This window comes from Amphiura filiformis, chromosome 18 (genome assembly GCF_039555335.1).
Source record: "Amphiura filiformis chromosome 18, Afil_fr2py, whole genome shotgun sequence".
NCBI classification, from domain to species: Eukaryota; Metazoa; Echinodermata; class Ophiuroidea; order Amphilepidida; family Amphiuridae; genus Amphiura; species Amphiura filiformis.
This window is the reverse complement of record NC_092645.1, coordinates 12,555,519-12,573,912: the sequence shown is the minus strand read 5'-3', so window position 1 is coordinate 12,573,912 and position 18,394 is coordinate 12,555,519. Positions and strand designations below refer to the sequence as shown.

The following is an 18,394-nucleotide window of genomic DNA, read 5'->3' as shown; positions in this document are numbered from 1 at the left end:
CATCAAACGAAAGGCCACAAGACGTAACTGACTCCAAGATGGACTTCACAAGTCTGCAATAACGGTTTTAAGCGATTTGTGTGCAATTAAGCAAATTAAAGTCACTTTAGTGCCTTTGTTTCTTACTTCAATCCTCTATCAACCGCTGTGAACCGACATTATTAATACATGATAGGGTCTAAAGTATCAATAAACGCACATAAAGAAAATAATACATTCAAAGTGCTTTATAAAATGAAGTTTTGATTGCGATATCCACCAAAAGTCTAATTCTTACCTACAAATACTGAAATGTTACTTACGAATACAGCATAATACATGACATGTGTGATGAAGTGTCCCTACCAATGGAAATTAATTGTCAAAAACTTTAAGCGGTACCCCAGGACACTATTATTACCCATATACGGATTCATTCAACAATTATTTATTATGTAAAATTGCTGATTAACTACTTGTATATCAAAATGAAGTGGTCAAAATCTTGCTAAAAGCATCAAAAATGTTTGATCTAAGGTAATAGCATTTATTCATATGGACGTACCATCTGAAAGAGATCTAAAAAACTACCATTTTATTAATTCATTACCATAATAGCAAAATTTAAACCTATAAACTCAATATAGATATTGTTAAATCGCTCATGTTACCTACGAATACCCGGGTTTCTTCACCTTTTCATTGTATAAAGCGTTAGGTGTATGCGTATAATTTCTAATATTCTTGAAAACATATATCATACTCGTTCTTATACAATGTGTAAATTGATTCATACTCATTTGATAAATAAAATACAGAAACTGACCTAAACTTCATTTTCAAAATAAACTAGCATAAATTGACTAAGATCATATTGATCGCGTTATAAAAATAAAAACAAATATTTTCTGGTTGAGTTAGCATTTTCCTGACACCCTGTGGTCTACATTACACGAAAAAAGCGTTAATGGGAATATTACATTTGTTTTAGGTTGATTAGTATTGCGATAGTGAAAGCATCCTAGTGGTATTCGTAGGTAACATTGGGTTTTGATATCACATTTACTATCACACGTCCTGGATTTATTTTTCAAGATTAGTAATGGCACTTTTGGTTCCTATAAGGCCAATATGTCATCAATCAATGGGCAAAAGGAAAAAATTGTGGAGACATTTTTATTTCGGACTTTTATTTTGGGCCCGTGGACACTTTTGGTTGGATTCGACCATATACACACTATTATGCACAACTCTATTTATGTGCATGTCGCATGACGGAAGATCAATATCATAGAAAGCTGGTTTAAACTAACTTTTATTCAATTTATTTATTGGAGAATAGAGAGAGAGAGATAGAAGAGATCGCCAGGGAAAGAGGGTGTGTGTGTGTGGGGGTGTGTGGGGGTGTGTGTGTGTGTGTGAGGGGGGGGGGGGAGGGTAAGGGAGAAAGAGAAACAGAGGGGAGAGAGCATTGGAAGTGGGAAGGGAAGGAGGGGGAGAGGGGGGCGCAAGAGGGGAGGGGAAGAAGAGGGAAGAGTCGATATCGAGTGGGGGAGGGAGGAGGTTATATATAGGTGGCGGAGGGAACATAGGTAAGAGGTATGGGTTGTGCTTTCCGGGAATAATCTAATTCATAATCAAATCATCTACATCATCATGCATCGTTTATATTTCAGACAAATAAACAAAACACCTCCCCCCCCCACCCCTCAATATATGCACATGATTTCTACATGTAGGCCTAGGTCTCGTATATATCCATCCTTATATCCTTTCAGTCTAGAAATCAACAAACTATAATTTCATTATCAAAATTTATTTTTAATGCTCATAAAATCAGGCAAACTCTTTTGCCCCCTGGTGATGGGTAAATATATTGTACTGTACTTTATTGTATTGTAAGGCCGAAGGCCTATATATACTGAGAAATAAAATCTCTCCATATGGAGAGAACTGAACTGAACTATATTATGTCTCAACGATGTCTATGCATAACTTATCAAACGAATCTCGGATGTAATTTTATGGTGTCATGGAAGTGTGCCACCTACGGCAAAAGTCGCCCGTGTTGATAGATATCGATAATGAAAATGTTAGCACAATAGGCTATTATATACGTATGGTTATAGGCCATTATACTTTTGATTATATATACCCTCTTGTGTCCTCCCAGCACAATAGTGTTATGATTGCATACCAGTTCATCTCCACATTTTAATCCCTTGATTTTTGGTTTCTGAACAATAGAGAAACCAAAACTATATATTTTAAATGAGGGATTGTAGCTGATTGTGTTGACTCTATATGGAGTATGGTGCATGGTGTATGCGTGGTATACATGTAGCACTATTCATGTGTTAGACATCCCGTTCCATCGATACTATAGGGAAAACTGGACACAGACACTAAACCACCGAGCTATAAAACATTTATGTATTCAAGTTAAAAAACGTATGAAGAGGAATTAGCAAATCTGTGATATAATAGCGGCTCAGTTGTGGAGCTAGTGAATGCTTTGAAATCTTCAAAATACTGATTGAAATAGCGTATGTATAGATCTAGACTCTGCAGTAAGAATACAAATTTACAACTATTACAAGAATTGAGCAAATTTCCGACGATCTTGTGAGTTTGGTGTCGGGTGTGGTGTGTAGCCTATTTCAACCCGGGATTTCAACAAATAATCAGGTGAGTGGCTGTAAAAAAGTTTAGTGGTTAAAAGGTCTATAGTAACTTGTTTTGTAAGCATGGTACCGATAAGTTACTTGTAAATCAGTTTTATGAAGAACAATAATTATTTAAAGTCTAAACACGGAATGTAATCCGGTTTTATTGGTGTAAAATGCCACACTGAATGCCTCTAGTAGTTAGTATTTTAGTAGCCCTACACAAACATATCTGAACAGGTTGTGTCAGCATGCTCAATGGCGGCACCAGGAATTTTTTCGGGGGGAGGGGGAAATCGACAAATTTTCACAAAATTGCCACAAAAAGTGGAAATTTACGTAATTGTTTGGGTTTTGCCTCAACAGTGAAGGGGGCAAACGGGGGGGGGGGGCAAGAAAAATTGTGGGGGGCAAATGCCCCCTTGCCTCCCCCCCCCCGTAGCGCCGCCACAGTGTGTGCTAAAGAAATTCCATGGTAATGATATGCAGGAAAGGGTAAATATCAAAATATGATTAGATAATTGTTCAATTCTATTTATTAGGCTAAATAAGGGGAGTTGTTTATCACTATCAGAACGGTCTGAGCATTATACCATGGATACAAGTACCACATACCATATCATGCATACGCGATAGCGATGGGTCAGAGACTCAGGGCAGAGAAGATCAGGAATTTTGTTAAGTCCAGTTGATCTGATAAACTAACACATCAGTCAAACTTCCTGCTTGAGAGTTAGCCGAAGATTTAGCTTCGTCAATCGGTAGGAATGCCGACTCGGCAATCTCCGTTCCCAATATGCTGAGGTGGATCGGACCCGCGTCAATCGATAGACATGCCGACTCAGCAATCTCCGTTCCCGCTATGCTGAGGCGGACCGGGCCCGCGTCAATCGATAGACATGCCGACTCAGCAATCTCCGTTCCCGCTATGCTGAGGCGGACCGGGCCCGCGTCAATCGATAGACATGCCGACTCAGCAATCTCTGTTCCCGCTATGCTGAGGCGGACCGGGCCCGCGTCAATCGATAGACATGCCGACTCAGCAATCTCCGTTCCCGCTATGCTGAGGCGGACCGGGTCCGCGTCAATCGATAACATGCCGACTCGGCAATCTCCGTTCCCGCTATGCTGAGGCGGACCGGGCCCGCGTCAATCGATAGACATGCCGACTCAGCAATCTCTGTTCCCGCTATGCTGAGGCGGACCGGGCCCGCGTCAATCGATGCTGACTCATATGGGGTTATATCAGATGAGAAATTGTTTTTAGGCACCGCACCGCACTCCGCAGCCCCGCACCGCAGTCCCGCACAGCGGATGCTTGGCTATTAATTCTCGTCCATTGGCTAATTTTAAAATTTAAATTTTTTTAAATTCAGAAGCCCATTGGGTTAGGGTTATGGTTAAAGTTGGTGTGTATTATGAATATTTATAACTACAGGGTGTCCCAAAAATTCCTTTACCAATTGAGAGTGATGATATGGATTGATTCGTGCAAAGAAGAAACTCGAACAATTGCTTTGATACCTTACTTAACCAGTTTCTTGTGAATATTAACACATATCAAATCACGTGTAATATTTTGCTAGTTCCCTCAAACAGTTTAGCTTCCTCTCCCTTACAATAATAGACTTTGTTTTAATAGAATGTGTTTTAACAGCGTTGATCACAAAACGATGTATAGGCCCACAATGATTTGTGATATTAGAATAAAATAAAACGCTTTACGATATCGACACATTTTTCTAATTTCATGTTGGTGTTTCTAGCTATCGCTGTTGAAGTTCAAGATTGTATAATCTTTTCATTATATTGCATCAGAAATGGATCATGAAAGGAAAAACACACCATCATGAGTAAAATGAAATCATTTACTTTAATAAATTATATGACTTTTCCTTGGTCTCAAGTGAAATATCTGTGCCAAAAATCGCTTGCCCCCGCCCCTTACGACCTTCCGGGGGTACACATAATTATTGCACCGCCCCTAAACTAACACATCAATCAAACTTCCTGCTTGAGAGTTAGCCGAAGATTTTATCTTTGTTTGTCTTCTAGTTAAGCTGCTACATGTAAGCCAAATTATTCGTTCGTCTGATAATAAGGATTTCACAAATGTATAGTTTGCGCTATTTTACAGACTTGTTCTACAAAAAACCTCATTTTTGGTCAGAAATGGCACATTTTGGATGTACAGGGGTAAAAATGTCAACTTGCTCCGATTTTCCCATTGAGATAAGAATCAAGAAATAGTATATTACTTTACCATCCAAAATGTACTCTTTACTTGTTTGAAATGTGGGTTAAGCTATTGACCCAAGTCTTATGAGTGTTACCCCGGTGAGAAAATTGTTTTTTCGAAATATTCTTTACTTTGTTCTCTTTCGCTTGACACCACTTAATAGGGGGGTCATACTTGGGATATGAAGAGGACCCAAAATATGAATACTGGCCCAGGACTTATGAGGAGTGTTCCCCCTCCCCCATGGGGAAAATTTGTAATATAATTATTCCTTACTTTTTACTCTCTCCTTTCAGTCATTTGACACCACTCGGGAGGTCATGTACCTTCTTGGCATTTTGCGATATGAAAAGGACCCATGAATATTGTATATTGACCAAGGGTTTTGGTTTTATTTATGTACAAACATTATGATAATGGATAAAGGGGCAGAAGAGAACCCCCCCCCCCCTTTATTTTTCTGGAATGGGGAGACCGCGGCGGTGCGGCGCAGCTCTTTTAGCGAACGGTTCGTATTAAAAGGCGGGCGGTATTATTAGTCACTGGGTCGCAGAATGATATACTAATTATATTAATTAAAATAGACAGTGTAACATCTACTCTGTAAATATTATTACTAGTACTAGTATTAGTATAATAGGAGCGAGTAAAAAAAGTATGCAGCGCGGTGAGTACTTCCATGATTCCGGTGATTCATCATCCCGTTTTCGTGCCCGAAATCAAATCCCGCTGCCAGCTCGGCCGCTGTTGCATGTGAAAGTATTAAATTATTTTTAAAAATCATTTAGTATAATAAGTTACATTAGATTTTGACCGTGAAAAACGAAATTCGCTTCTGAGGAACGAAATACGTGAGCGAGTATGAACTCGGTGGACGTAAAAATGATTTGTAGTACGTGGCGTCGCCAAGTCGTTTTATAAAAATCCCAGTCGGCAGTCCCAGAGCATACTAGCAATGCGTATATAAATTTAAAGTCAATAGATGTTCGGGATGTCAACTGGTGCCCCGCCCCCTGTTTTCATGGTTAGTGGTGGCGTGAGAATCGATATACCACCGCTGAACATGAACAGGCTATTTACATATAAAAGCTTATAAAACTAAGTGCGTCGCGTCAGTATACAAATCACAAATGTAGTTGGTTGATAGCAACGGACATCTGGAAGAAAAGTATCTAAGCTGGAGCATGGCTGGAGTAAGCAATCTACATGTAAAACCACATTGTGTCAACTTGACTATCCATGGTAAAACTGTGTAATAGTTCTGTGTACATCATTGATGTTTCATAGTGTATCGGACATCACTGGAAAAACTTGTATATTGTTTTGTGCTGCATGCAGGCCGGCAAGCAAGCAAACAATTAACTTCACATAAAACAACATTGTGTTGACTCTATGGAGTATGGTGCATGGTGTATGCGTGGTATACATGTACATGTACATGTAGCACTATTCATGTGTTAGACATCCCGTTAAATTCCGTCGATACTATACAGAGGGAAAACTGGACACAGACACTAAACCACCGAGCTATAAAACATTGTGGTTGCATCGCAGATCGACTGTATGATAGGTAGGCCTATTATCAATGATTCATGTATGTTACGTAGCATTCCTAATAGGAGTTTGCACAGCTACAGATGCAGATGCAGATTCCTGAAGCAACCGACGTATCAGTTACCATTTTCATGGTAGGCCTATAGATACATTTTGATGTCAGTGTGATAATCAGGCCAAAGGATATGTGCCTGGATCTGGTATCAACCTGTGATGAACAAAATATTATATTACTTGAAAGTCTGGTAATTTTATGAAGACTTCTAGCAAATCTGTGATAAACATTTAGCCATTTTCAAGGTTGGGACGAATCATTTAAGTTTTTGAGAACACTTTTTAGCCAGCCCTACGTGTTGAAAACTGAAAACACAACGACATGGTATTCGTCATAATATTGAGGAAAATACAAAACGCATAGACCTATGGAATGACGAAAGAAGGTGGAAACAAACTTAATGAAGACTTCGAGCAAATCTGTGATAAACATTTAGCCATATTTCAAGGTTGAGACGAAACATTAAAAGTTAAGTTTTTGAGAACACTTTTTAGCCAGCCCTACGTGGTGAACACTGAAAACACTATCTATGAAATGGTATTCGTCATAATATTGAGGAAAATACAAAACGCATAGACCTATGGAATGACGAAATATGGTAGAAATAAACTTATGAAGACTTCGAGCAAATCTGTGATAAACATTAGCCCTATTTTCAAGGTTGAAACAAAACATTAAAATTGAGGTTTTTGAGGAAAACTTTTAGTCGCGTAGTGAAAACTGAAAACGCAAGGAACATACTAAACACATAGACATACATGACATGGAATGACGAAATAAGGTAGAAACAAACTTATGAAGAGGAATTTAACAAATCTGTGATATATTTTACACTTGAACTTTTCAAGTTGAAAAACGTATGAAGAACAATTGACAAATCTGTGATACATAGTAGCGGCTCGGGTGTGGAGCTATATGAAGAGGAATTAAACAAATTAAATCAAATCAAATCAATTATACTTGAAACTTAACCAGTTAAAAAAGCATTTGTATGAGGAGGATTTGAACAAATATGTGATATTTTTTACTCTTGAAGTATTCAAGTTAAAAAACGTATGAAGAACAATTGACAAATCTGTGATATAGTAGCGGCTCGGGTGTGGAGCCAGTGAGTGAAGGAACAAAACACACGAAGTTCGAGAGCAATTTAACAAATCTGTTATTTTTTACACTTGAACTTAACAAGTTAAAAAAGAAGAATTGGCAAATCTGTCATATAGCAGCAGCGGCTCGGTGCGGAGCTATAGTAGTGAAGGAACAAACCTTATGAAGAGGAATTGAACAAATCTGTGATATTTTTTACACTTGAAGTATTCAAGTTAAAAACGTATTGAAGAACAACTAACAAATCTGTGATATACATGTATAATATCGGCTCGGGTGTGGAGCTAGTGAAGGAACAAACCACACGAAGAGAACAAATTTGATATTTTTTACACTTGAACATAGCAAGTTAAAAAAACATACTTGTATGAAGAGAATTTTGAACAAATCTGTAATCTTATTTACACTTGAAGTATTAGTATTCAAGTTAAAAAACGTATGAAGAGGAATTAGCAAATCTGTGATATAGGCCTACATGTAGTCAGGTGTAGAGCCAGTGAATGAACAAAACACACGAAGAGGAATTCAACAAATATGTGATATTTTTTACACTTGGAAATAATCAAGTTAAACAATACTTTCAAAATTTCAAAACACTGATTGAAATAGCGTATGCATAGATCTGGACTCTGCAGGAAGAATACAAACTTACAACTTTGTTAGTAGAATTTAGCAAATTTCCGACGATCTTCTGAGTGTGGTGTGTAGCCTATTTAAAATCAGGTGAGTGTTTGACTGTAAAAAGTATAAAGTGGCTATTTAGGTCTGTTGTAACTTTGTATAACGTTACCAGTACAGTAAATGAAGAACAATCTTAACACTGAAGGTATACATCCGGTTTTATTGGTAAAATAAATATAAAAGGAAAGTTTAAAATACTCGGGAGTATAAAATGTCACACTGAATGCCTCTAGTACTACATGTAGTAGTTTAGTTTACATGTATTATACAAACATTTGAACAGGGTGTGTCAGTATGCTAGAGAAATTCCATTTTAATGGTAATGATATGCAGGGAAAGGGAAAATCCCGGGGGGGGGGCACTCAACTTAAATTTTGGTAGGGGTGTGCGGCGCGGAGCGCCGAACTTTGAGAACTAAGAACTGATTTTCGGGCAAAATAGGGGCTTGAAGAACTGAAATTAGGGCCAAATTATGGGCTGTTGAGCTACAAATTTCTAAATTATTTCCAAATTTGAGCTTAAAGAGCTACAATTGTGAGAATTTGAGGCTCAAAGAACTGGAGCAGATCCAAATGTGGGGCTTAAGGAACTGCCGGAGAGCCTGAAAAAGGGACCCTTGAGCGCCGCACATACCCGTACCACCTTAACATGTGAGTGCCCCTATTTCGGGGGAAAATATCGCAATAGGATTTGGGTAACAATACTATTATTTAAATTATAGAGTAAATAAGGGGAGTTGTTTATCAGAAGGTTTAGTGGAGCATAGACCATGGATACAAGTATAGCACTGTGGCACATACCATACATATGGGAGGTCAGGGCAGAGAAGTTCCGGAGGAATAGGAACCAATTAATTTTGTTACAGTCCATTTGATCTGATAAACTAACGCATCAATCAAACTTCCTGCTTGGCAGATTTATCTTTGTTCAAGTGCATTCCTCTGATTTGCCTTTGCCTTCTAAAAAATTATATAGCGTATGAAGTGGGGTCCCGAGGGTCACTCCATGGCCTGTACACCATCCGCGATAATGAAAAAACGCGTAAAAAGGGTAGTTTTTCGTGGGTAAGCACGATACCCACGTAACGCGTTTAGGGTGTCAAAGACATGAAATATTGGAAAAAAGGGTAGCAAAATTGCAATTGCTAATACGCGGAAATGAAATTTAGGGTATGAAATTTGATGCAAGCCAATAAAATCCCTGTTCAGGGTGTGAAAACATCTGTTTAGGGTATTGTTTTAGCCAAGGGTTAAATCCTTGTTTAGGGTGCTTTTCAAAAGTTGATTATCGCGGATGGTATAGGTAGTGACCAATGGGAGTGACCCCCCCCGGAGTGGGGTTCAATCTCAATCTCAATGTGGTTTCGTCGGTAACGGTGAGCTGCTGCAACACATCTAAACCAACGTTAAATTGAATTGTGAATTGGGTTGAATTTTGAATGAAAATTTCCAGTAATTAATGATGGTTGAAGTAAAACTAAGATCCAGCTTTCAGGGGCTTGTCATTCAGTAGAGAATTGAAATTTTACCAGGAATTTGTATATTTACTTAAAAGCATGGAAGAAAGATGCATGGAAATAGGAGATAAGATTATGATTTTAAGCATGCTCTCTCTCCCTCTTTCTTTTTGCTAACGCTACACTGCAAAAAGCGTGTTTAGGAATTAAACACTTTTCTTGCACCACATTCTAAACATGCTTGATTCCTAAACCCTATAGTGGCAGCCAGCCCTGATATAGCTACTAACCGCTCCATCTCGGGGCCACTTGACGTGATGGGGGTGTGCAGACAGCGCACTGCAAAAAGTGTGTTTAGGAATTAAACACTTTTCTAAACACTATATTCTTGCACACATGTTTAAATGCTACACATGTTTAGGAATTTGATGGGTATGTGTTTAGGAATTTAACACATGATGTTTTGGAATTTGACATTGGTTTTGAGGAATAAAACACTTTTCTTGCACCACATTTCTAAACATGTTCGATTCCTAAACACCAATGTCTAAACACATTTCTAAACATGTTTGATTCCTAAACACCAATGTCAAATTTCCTAAACACAGCCCATCAAATTCCTAAACATGTGTAGCATTTAAACATGTTTAAAAACATGGTGCAAGATAGTGTTTAGAAAAGTGTTTAATTCCTAAACACACTTTTTGCAGTGTATTATGCAACTGTCTATTGTATTCTCCTTTTTTATCTTCCAAACATTGTAACACTTTTAATATTATCACGACCAGCCATCCTGGTGCCCGATTACATAACCATGATAACCGTCAGCCGCCCACGCTAATTGCCTAAGTATTTTTTTGTAATTTTGAGAACAAAGAACAAAATGTGGTTCGAAGACGCATCAGTTACGTAATCACCCTAATTATTTCGGATTATTCCCTTTCATTTGTATCATTATCATTTCTTCTTGTGCAAAGATTGGTGAATAAGTACTGGTATGTTTAAACGCATGTTTGAACCACATTAATTTGTACTTTGTTTTAAAAATTACAAAAAATGACTTGGGCAAAAATCATAGCAGCAGGCTGACGATATATGGGATCAGTGTTTACTCAGAGGCTGTATGTCTCAATTTGGGCCCAGTGAAAATTATATTTGGCGCACAAATATTTTCAATGCCTTATTACAATTAGTCAATTTGAGGAATTACTGACAATGACTGAGCCAAAATTAGGCAAATTTTGGGGGAAAATGCTTCATTTGGCGCACCCAATTTCCAGAGAGAGTAAACACTGTATGGGATTATACAACTATCTATTGTATTCTCCTTTTTATCTTCCAAACATTGTAACACTTTTATTATCACGACCAGCCATCCTGGTGCCGGTTATATAATCCCGGTATATAATCTGTACCGTGTTTGGGTAGCGATAAAAATATCAGTAGACCATCGAGATACATGTGTATTGGAAGAGCATGCATGCTTTTGCATAATAAAAATTCCTTTAAAAAAGGAATGGGGCGCCCAAATTATGTGAGCTTGGACGTGATATGGTGAATTCCATGGCATGGTGTTTAGATTTGGTCCCGGGGATTTGGTATCATAATGATTTTTTCTAGGGAAGAGTAGAAGATGATCAAATGCAAGACAAATGTGTTTGATTGGGGAAGGTGTATCACAGGACCGTTTTGGATGAAATAAATTGAATTGGAATGAAGCTGTCGTGTCAATTTGCGATTATGTGGGGTGGGGGAGTTCAATTCTGGGGCATATTGTAGTGATGATATTGCTTTGGATATTGAATATTGTTGAATTTCGTTATGCAGGGGGTATAATTATGATGGATAGTATAGAAGAGGATCTACCCCTATGTTGACCAAAAGAAAAGTTTTTATGAATGTATAACGTCTGTGATACATATACATCATAACGTCTGTGATACATATACATCATCTACTTGCTAATACACTGAAAATCTAATAGAGATGAAGGATAAAAGACAATTACAGAACATTCATTCTTCAAAAGTAGCTATATGGGTATACAATGTTTACAAGATAAGAACGTTAATGTTTTGTACATGAACGTAACATCTTTGATACATAGTTGTTAACACACTGAAAATCTGACTAGAGATTTACAATTTGATGATATCCAAAAGAATACTTACTAACTTAGCATTGAAGAATTAACATAATTACAGAACTTTCATTTGTTAACATACACGTAGCAATGATTAACAATGTTGAAAATACAAACGTAACGTTTTGTTCATAAACATAACATCCTCGACACATCTAGGATCCGCATAATTTGTTGATTAATGTCATAAACAGTCACAAAAGATTTATGGTCTGATCATTTTATCATTTTAAGGGGGACCTGATATTGCATTTGGAAGAACCAGGCTTTTCAATTACTATCAAAACTGCTGGGTACCAAACTTTTGATACAGCTTGTATAGTAATTTGTTCTAATTTCCATGCAAAAGGAGCCAGTTGTTTCATCCTTAAAACAAATAGGCTACACCATAATTTCCAATTACCCCATGCAGATAGATAAGACCTTGGTAAGATAAGCGTGTTAATTGTTATGTCACTATCACTATCTTGATCTTGATAAGATGCCTGACTTTGAAACTTTGGGTACAAAAACTCATACTCTGCAAGTTAGGTCAAATTTTGCACTATGATTGTTTATTTGAGCTTATTGGACTATGCCATTCAGATTAGGCTATTGTAATCCAAAGTGTTGGTCACCGTCTATCGGGTTCTAAGAGGCGGTAAACTGGTTACAAAGGTCAAAGTGGTTACAAAGGTCAAAGGTCTCGATTTATTTGGTGTTTTTACAAATCCATTAATTTTGTCTTTTAAACAAAGAATATACGCACACCATTTTATCCTGTGCATAACGGAAAACAATAATAAAATAAAATCCAAGCATATTGTGGATTTATTTCTGAGCAAGGGCATAATTTTAGCAAAATAGCACAACAATTGCGGAGTAAATCTAGTAAGACTGAAATTAGAAGCTACTCACAAGTACATGCCAATATTGTGGGACGCCTCCGTAGAGGGCGCCCCAAAAATACAACGGAACGGCGGGTGATTTCAGGGGTATGACTTCAGATACTAGTATACTATTAGTTCTACGCTATATGCACGGTTAGTTTAGAGGTTAGTCTACGATCAATATGATCAATTAGATATTGTTTATTAATGAGGCCGGGAATTAAATGTCACTGATGTACAATGGAACATCTGTTCACGTGTCCTTCATGGTTGCACCTGTCGTATGATTTCACCAACATATGGAATTGTCTTGTTTCGGTATCTCTATGAGAATGATGAGAACACCTGTATATTTGGGCTATAGGCCTGTCTCTTCTCTTTTTTCACTTAAAAAGTAGCCATTTATAGTTGCATGTTCTGGTTACAAATACAAAGCATTATTTGGTAGAATTTTGTTGGCCTAGTTAAGTATCCGCGAAAGCGCTGCATGTCTTTTATTTCATGTATATAAAAATTCATTTACGAGTATTTTTTAAATAACAGTTTACTTGGGATGTCAACTGTACAAATCAATTGCTTAATAAAGAGCCATTTCGTTGTTCACCCCAATGGAATGTGTCTGGTTATAATGTTCTTTTATACCAGTCAATATTATTGACAACAATTGACAACAAACACTTAAATTTTTTTTCTGTCACCACCATGTTATAAAGTAGTATTTACTTGATATTTTCCAGATTTCTACCTGGTTCTTGACTTGACATTGGGGCCCTTGGGGTAGACCCGTACTACCAAGCATCAATTTTATATAGTCCAATTCACCACGGTTCACACAACAATAGTAATAGACGACTCTAAAAAGAATTTGGCCCGCGCAATCAGACCTCTGTATAGTGGTTGAATTCTTTCGGATACTAGTAAATCCCATGACCATACCCACAAGCAAAAATAAGTCGGTAATATGTTAATTTCAACTTGTTGACAAAAAACTTTTTTTCTGATTGGATAGCTCTATATCACACCAGATGGTCATTTTATAGCATGATGCTAGAAGGGAATTTCTTTCGGATTCTTTTAAAACTCCCATTTCCCGTCCCTGGAAATCAAATGGCCCGTCCCTATAAATCAAATGGCCCGTCCCTAAAAGCTTCTTCGGAAATGTCCAGTCAAAAACAATTCCGGGAAATAATTCCGTAATTTATTACGGAGCGTTGTGACTCAGTTATCCAGTCAGGAAAGTGCCGCTAGTAGCCGATCCAATCAGTGAATCGGCTCACCACCCGGACTCCCTGTTAACAGGCAGTTTCTGAAGTTATACATAATTATGCAAATCCATGTATTTTTCGCCCGGGTCTAGTAACTGGCAAAAGTTTCTATAAATAGAGACGTCTGCCCGTTAACGTTGCGTCAACTTTATGATAGGACCATTAAACAAACAGACGCCAGCTTACAGTTGTCTGATTGGGCAACTCCGTATCACCCTATTGACATGCTAATTGGACCAATGCCACATCACGCCAGTCTGAGCAAAGTCGTTGTGAGCAGCTGCCCCGCCCCAACTGCCAAACACGTCTACAGCATTCAGCATGTTCAGTTTATCATTCCAGCTTCCTGCAGAGCTCCGTGCAGACGTGTTTGTTGCACGCTGCTCAGCGGCTAGGCTGGCAAATCTTTATCTTGGAATTATGGAATTATTGTTGTTGGACTAGATCAATTGTGATAAATGAAGCTATCAGTTCTACTTCTATTGATTTTATGGTATGAAAATGTTTGTTTTATCTTGCTATGTTGATAAAAATCTAGTTTTGAATATATTTCGGCATGTTAATACGATTGCATATTATATTTCGTACATGTACGGGCTCGTGTAGTGTGAGACTGATATTGTATGGATGAGTTGACTTCTGACGTCAATGCCTGGCAGTACTGCGCACGCATCAACACATTTTCCATTGTTTTTGCCTGGCAGTATGCGCGCGCATCATATTTTGCTCAGGACCCGTGTTTTTAAAACTCCCGCCCGCCACATCACATCACTCAAGCATAAAGATATACAGGTCCCTTGCCTTTGTTGATAAACATTGAGGTCAACTCATCTATATTCGGGTGATGTTGTCATTTTGTGTACTTGAATGCATTTCGGTTTTACGATTATGTGTTTCTCTCTTGCTTCAAGTTGCGTGTGTTGTAATTGGACTATCACTACAATACATTGTATAAAATAAGGGGTGCACCATTTGATTTCCAGGGCTGGGGCATGGAGATTTTTGAAGAAAAATAAACCACCTACTACTAGTGAGGCAAAAACAATTGCATCATATGATAAGAAATTAAATTCCACCACCAAGCTCTGTAGTCAGGCTTACATTAAAATATGAAATATATAAATATTGCCGATATTGCCGCCATAGGAATTCGCAGCTTTCGGCAAAAAAACCCAACACAAACGCCCATGCACAACTTTATTAAATGGTGATCCACTAACTGGCCTCAAAATTAATGTCATTGTTCGACGTTTTTCCGATGCAATAGACGTTATACGTTTTTAGTTCTCGTCCGTGATTTTCCCGCTCAAGTGATTGGCTGTATTCAGGACTCTGTATAATTCTTGACGTGTACTGACTGAATACGCTACAGAAAGTTAGATGTGTCGAGCTTTCGCAACAGAAAAACGCCGCGGCCGTATGACGTTAGAGCTATCCGTCGCCGACAGCTAGAATCTCGTCGCCGATATCTAGAGTTGGTTGACGACGAGCCAGCAAAGCATTCAGCAATTTACTTTCTGTAGAGCGCCGTGTTAGTTCCACCACTATCTGTCGTTCCACGCTGCTCCACGTACATTGTACGCGATGCTGCATGGCACGAGACCAAGAGCGACACAGGTGATGATTGTCAAGATTGTTTTGGTGTCGAGCTCTGTGTTCTGATATATTGGGTTAGGCTGATGGCATTCTTTGGGAATTTAAAAAAAAAACACCTACCGAGTACGACCCAAATTTATTTTGAGCTGCAAGGGTAAACAGTCCTTTTCTTTCCTATTAAACGTGGGTCATTTTACAAGCTTAACTAACTTGCGCCATTCTTTCAAACCAAACAATTGCACAATGGCGAGGGCTCTGCATGTAAAGTATTTTATTATATTTTTGCGTATTGTATTCTTTCTCACACTGAAACGAAATACTTTAAGAGAAATGGCCTCGAGAAATGGTTGTGTCTATCTATATACACTGCGATAACGCCCGCTATAACGAGACTTGGTGATTCTTATTCTTTGCGAACCGGGACTAGTAACTTTGGCGGTAGAATGAAATCAAAGGCAATCACTTCAGTAGTCGGCTGCTTTCTTTCTTACCGATATTTATAGTATGGGCTGTATAAAGTGCAATAAGGTGGTGTTGAGATTCTACAATTGTGTTTAAACTGTGGTGTTTACCTCCCGGGTTTATCTTTGCGAGGAAAATTTAACTTTGGTTTTATCCCCGTAAAGATTAAAAGCGCTTGAAGAATGCGGAACATTCCGGGGTAATTTAAATCGCATGACGTCGTACTATAGTTTGAGATTTGGTATCAATGGAAGTGTGCTTTGTGGCACAAATACTTAGTAATATGTAATGCGCATTTGTATTTCACGATTGGTAGGTTTCGAAAAAAAAACCTGACAATTTCAATGTCCATTTTTCGCCAAAAAGAAACCCTTCAATAAACTCTAAAGAAATATTATCTTATTTAATCCAATACATGGTGCTATTTTGCTGATTAAAAGATGCACAAGGCAATTCCGGTCCATTTCTCCAGGTAAATGGAGCATTTATGTATTATTATTTCTTCTCGTTGGACATGTCCCTTCTGCCCCCCCCTCCCTCAGGCTCAGCCGTGTATAGGGAGAACTTCTCCTCCACATGTTCAAATAAGCATTATGTAGGCCCCTATAGTACATTGTACTACCAAAACAATGCGGTGTGTCGATGTGCTTTAAGCGGTGTTTGGATAGACCCTATCCAACAAACACAAAACGTTCTATATTACGTTTTATAATGGGCTATGTATAATACAAATGGTATAAATCGTTTTAATAAGGTTCTTAAAATATTTATGAAAACTAGACACAAAGCACTTTAACAGAAAATAGAATGTATGAAAATCAATACACTGTTCACTTGTAACGGACAAGAGTTTTTATTGATAGAAACTTCTGCCCGTTAACGGTGCATCAACTTTATGATTGGACAACTAAAACAGACTCCAGCTAGCAATTCTCTGATTGGGCAACTCAACATCACACCACTGGCATGCTGATTGGACCAATGCCACATCACGCCAGCAGAGCAGGGTCGCTAGAACGCAGCTGCATGACTCAGCCTTGAATTGCACTGATTAGGGATGGGCCCAAATCACGCAATTATGTCGTGTCTTGGCGCAGTGCCATGCTTAATTAGATTCAGTGGTATCACGTCGTAAACACGTGGACAGCATGCTGTATCATGCCATAAACACGTGGGCAGCTGTTTATAATTTTGCTATCATCCAATAGAGTGTCGCCGCGTGCGTGATATGATGATAAAACGGCAAAGCATTCAGTTGTAAATTCATTTCGGCTTTCTGCAGAGCTCTGTGCAGACGTGTTTGTTTCACGCTGCTCAGCGGCTATGCTGGAATATATATCTTGGATTAACTGCATGTTTATTCGAGTCGGGGTGCATGGAAGTTCAAGTTGGTCAGGTGGATTTATGGTAGTGCTGCATGGTTACTCCTAGGAATTATTGCGGTGATGTGTGAAGCTATCAGGTTGTTTTAATGGTATGATAATGTTTGTAAATACTTATATTTTGTTATGTTAATCAAAATTTTGATTACATTTCGACATTAATTTACAATGTATTACGATGATTGCATGACCTCATTTGTATGATTATGCTAGAATGTTATTTTGTCGGTTGATGTGGTTCATTTTGTTTACATACATTTGAACATTTTTCATCTATTTTTGGTCAGTGCTTTGCTCCCATTCCTGACGTGTTTTGCAGCTGAATACGCTAGAAACCTTGGATATGCCTAGCTGTCAGTCACAGCAGAAAAACGTCCGGGAGACGCCGGAGCTAAATACTGGCTTTTGATCATCATCATCCTACAGTTACAATGAATGCCGTCGTCGCCGTCGTGATGACGCTGAACGAGCAGAGCTTTTTGCAGAGCGCCGTGTTAGTTCCACACTTCTCGACGTACGGCGATGCTTGCACGAGAACGAGAGATACATGATAATGATTGTTTTGGTTGGTGCTGAGCTCTGGGTTTTATAACTGAGCGGGTTAGCCTGATGGTCTGATGCTAATTATTCCAGTTGGCTCAATCAGGAAGTCGCTAGATTCTGGTACGTTACGATGCGAGTTCGCATCCCGACAGTATAATATTCTGTTCTCGTGGAAAATTGAGATTCCCCTGAACTAGGAACTTGCTGCTAAGTTGTCCCGATCTACTGTATGAAACTCGGAAAGCTGGTCTTGGCTGCGATTGTTATGCTTCTAGGCTGTTCAGGGTTCTGCGCCTGTATAGGGCTGAGTGATGGTTGGTAAGCCAAAGTGGTCATCTGTTTTCTGTAAATAAGCATAATGAATGTATATTTTAAACATGCAATCTACATCTGTGGCTGC

General features: G+C 38.5%; 1 protein-coding gene across 1 annotated transcript in view; it reads left to right on the top strand.

The window, feature by feature from the left end:
- The first annotated feature begins 6,078 nt into the window (after positions 1 to 6,078).
- LOC140139870 (uncharacterized) overlaps positions 6,079 to 18,394 on the top strand; it is a 29,788-nt gene continuing 17,472 nt past the window's right edge. The window contains exon 1 of the mRNA XM_072161630.1: positions 6,079 to 8,320. The gene's annotated coding sequence lies outside the window, so the exon portion shown is untranslated. The remainder of the gene's footprint in view (positions 8,321 to 18,394) is intronic.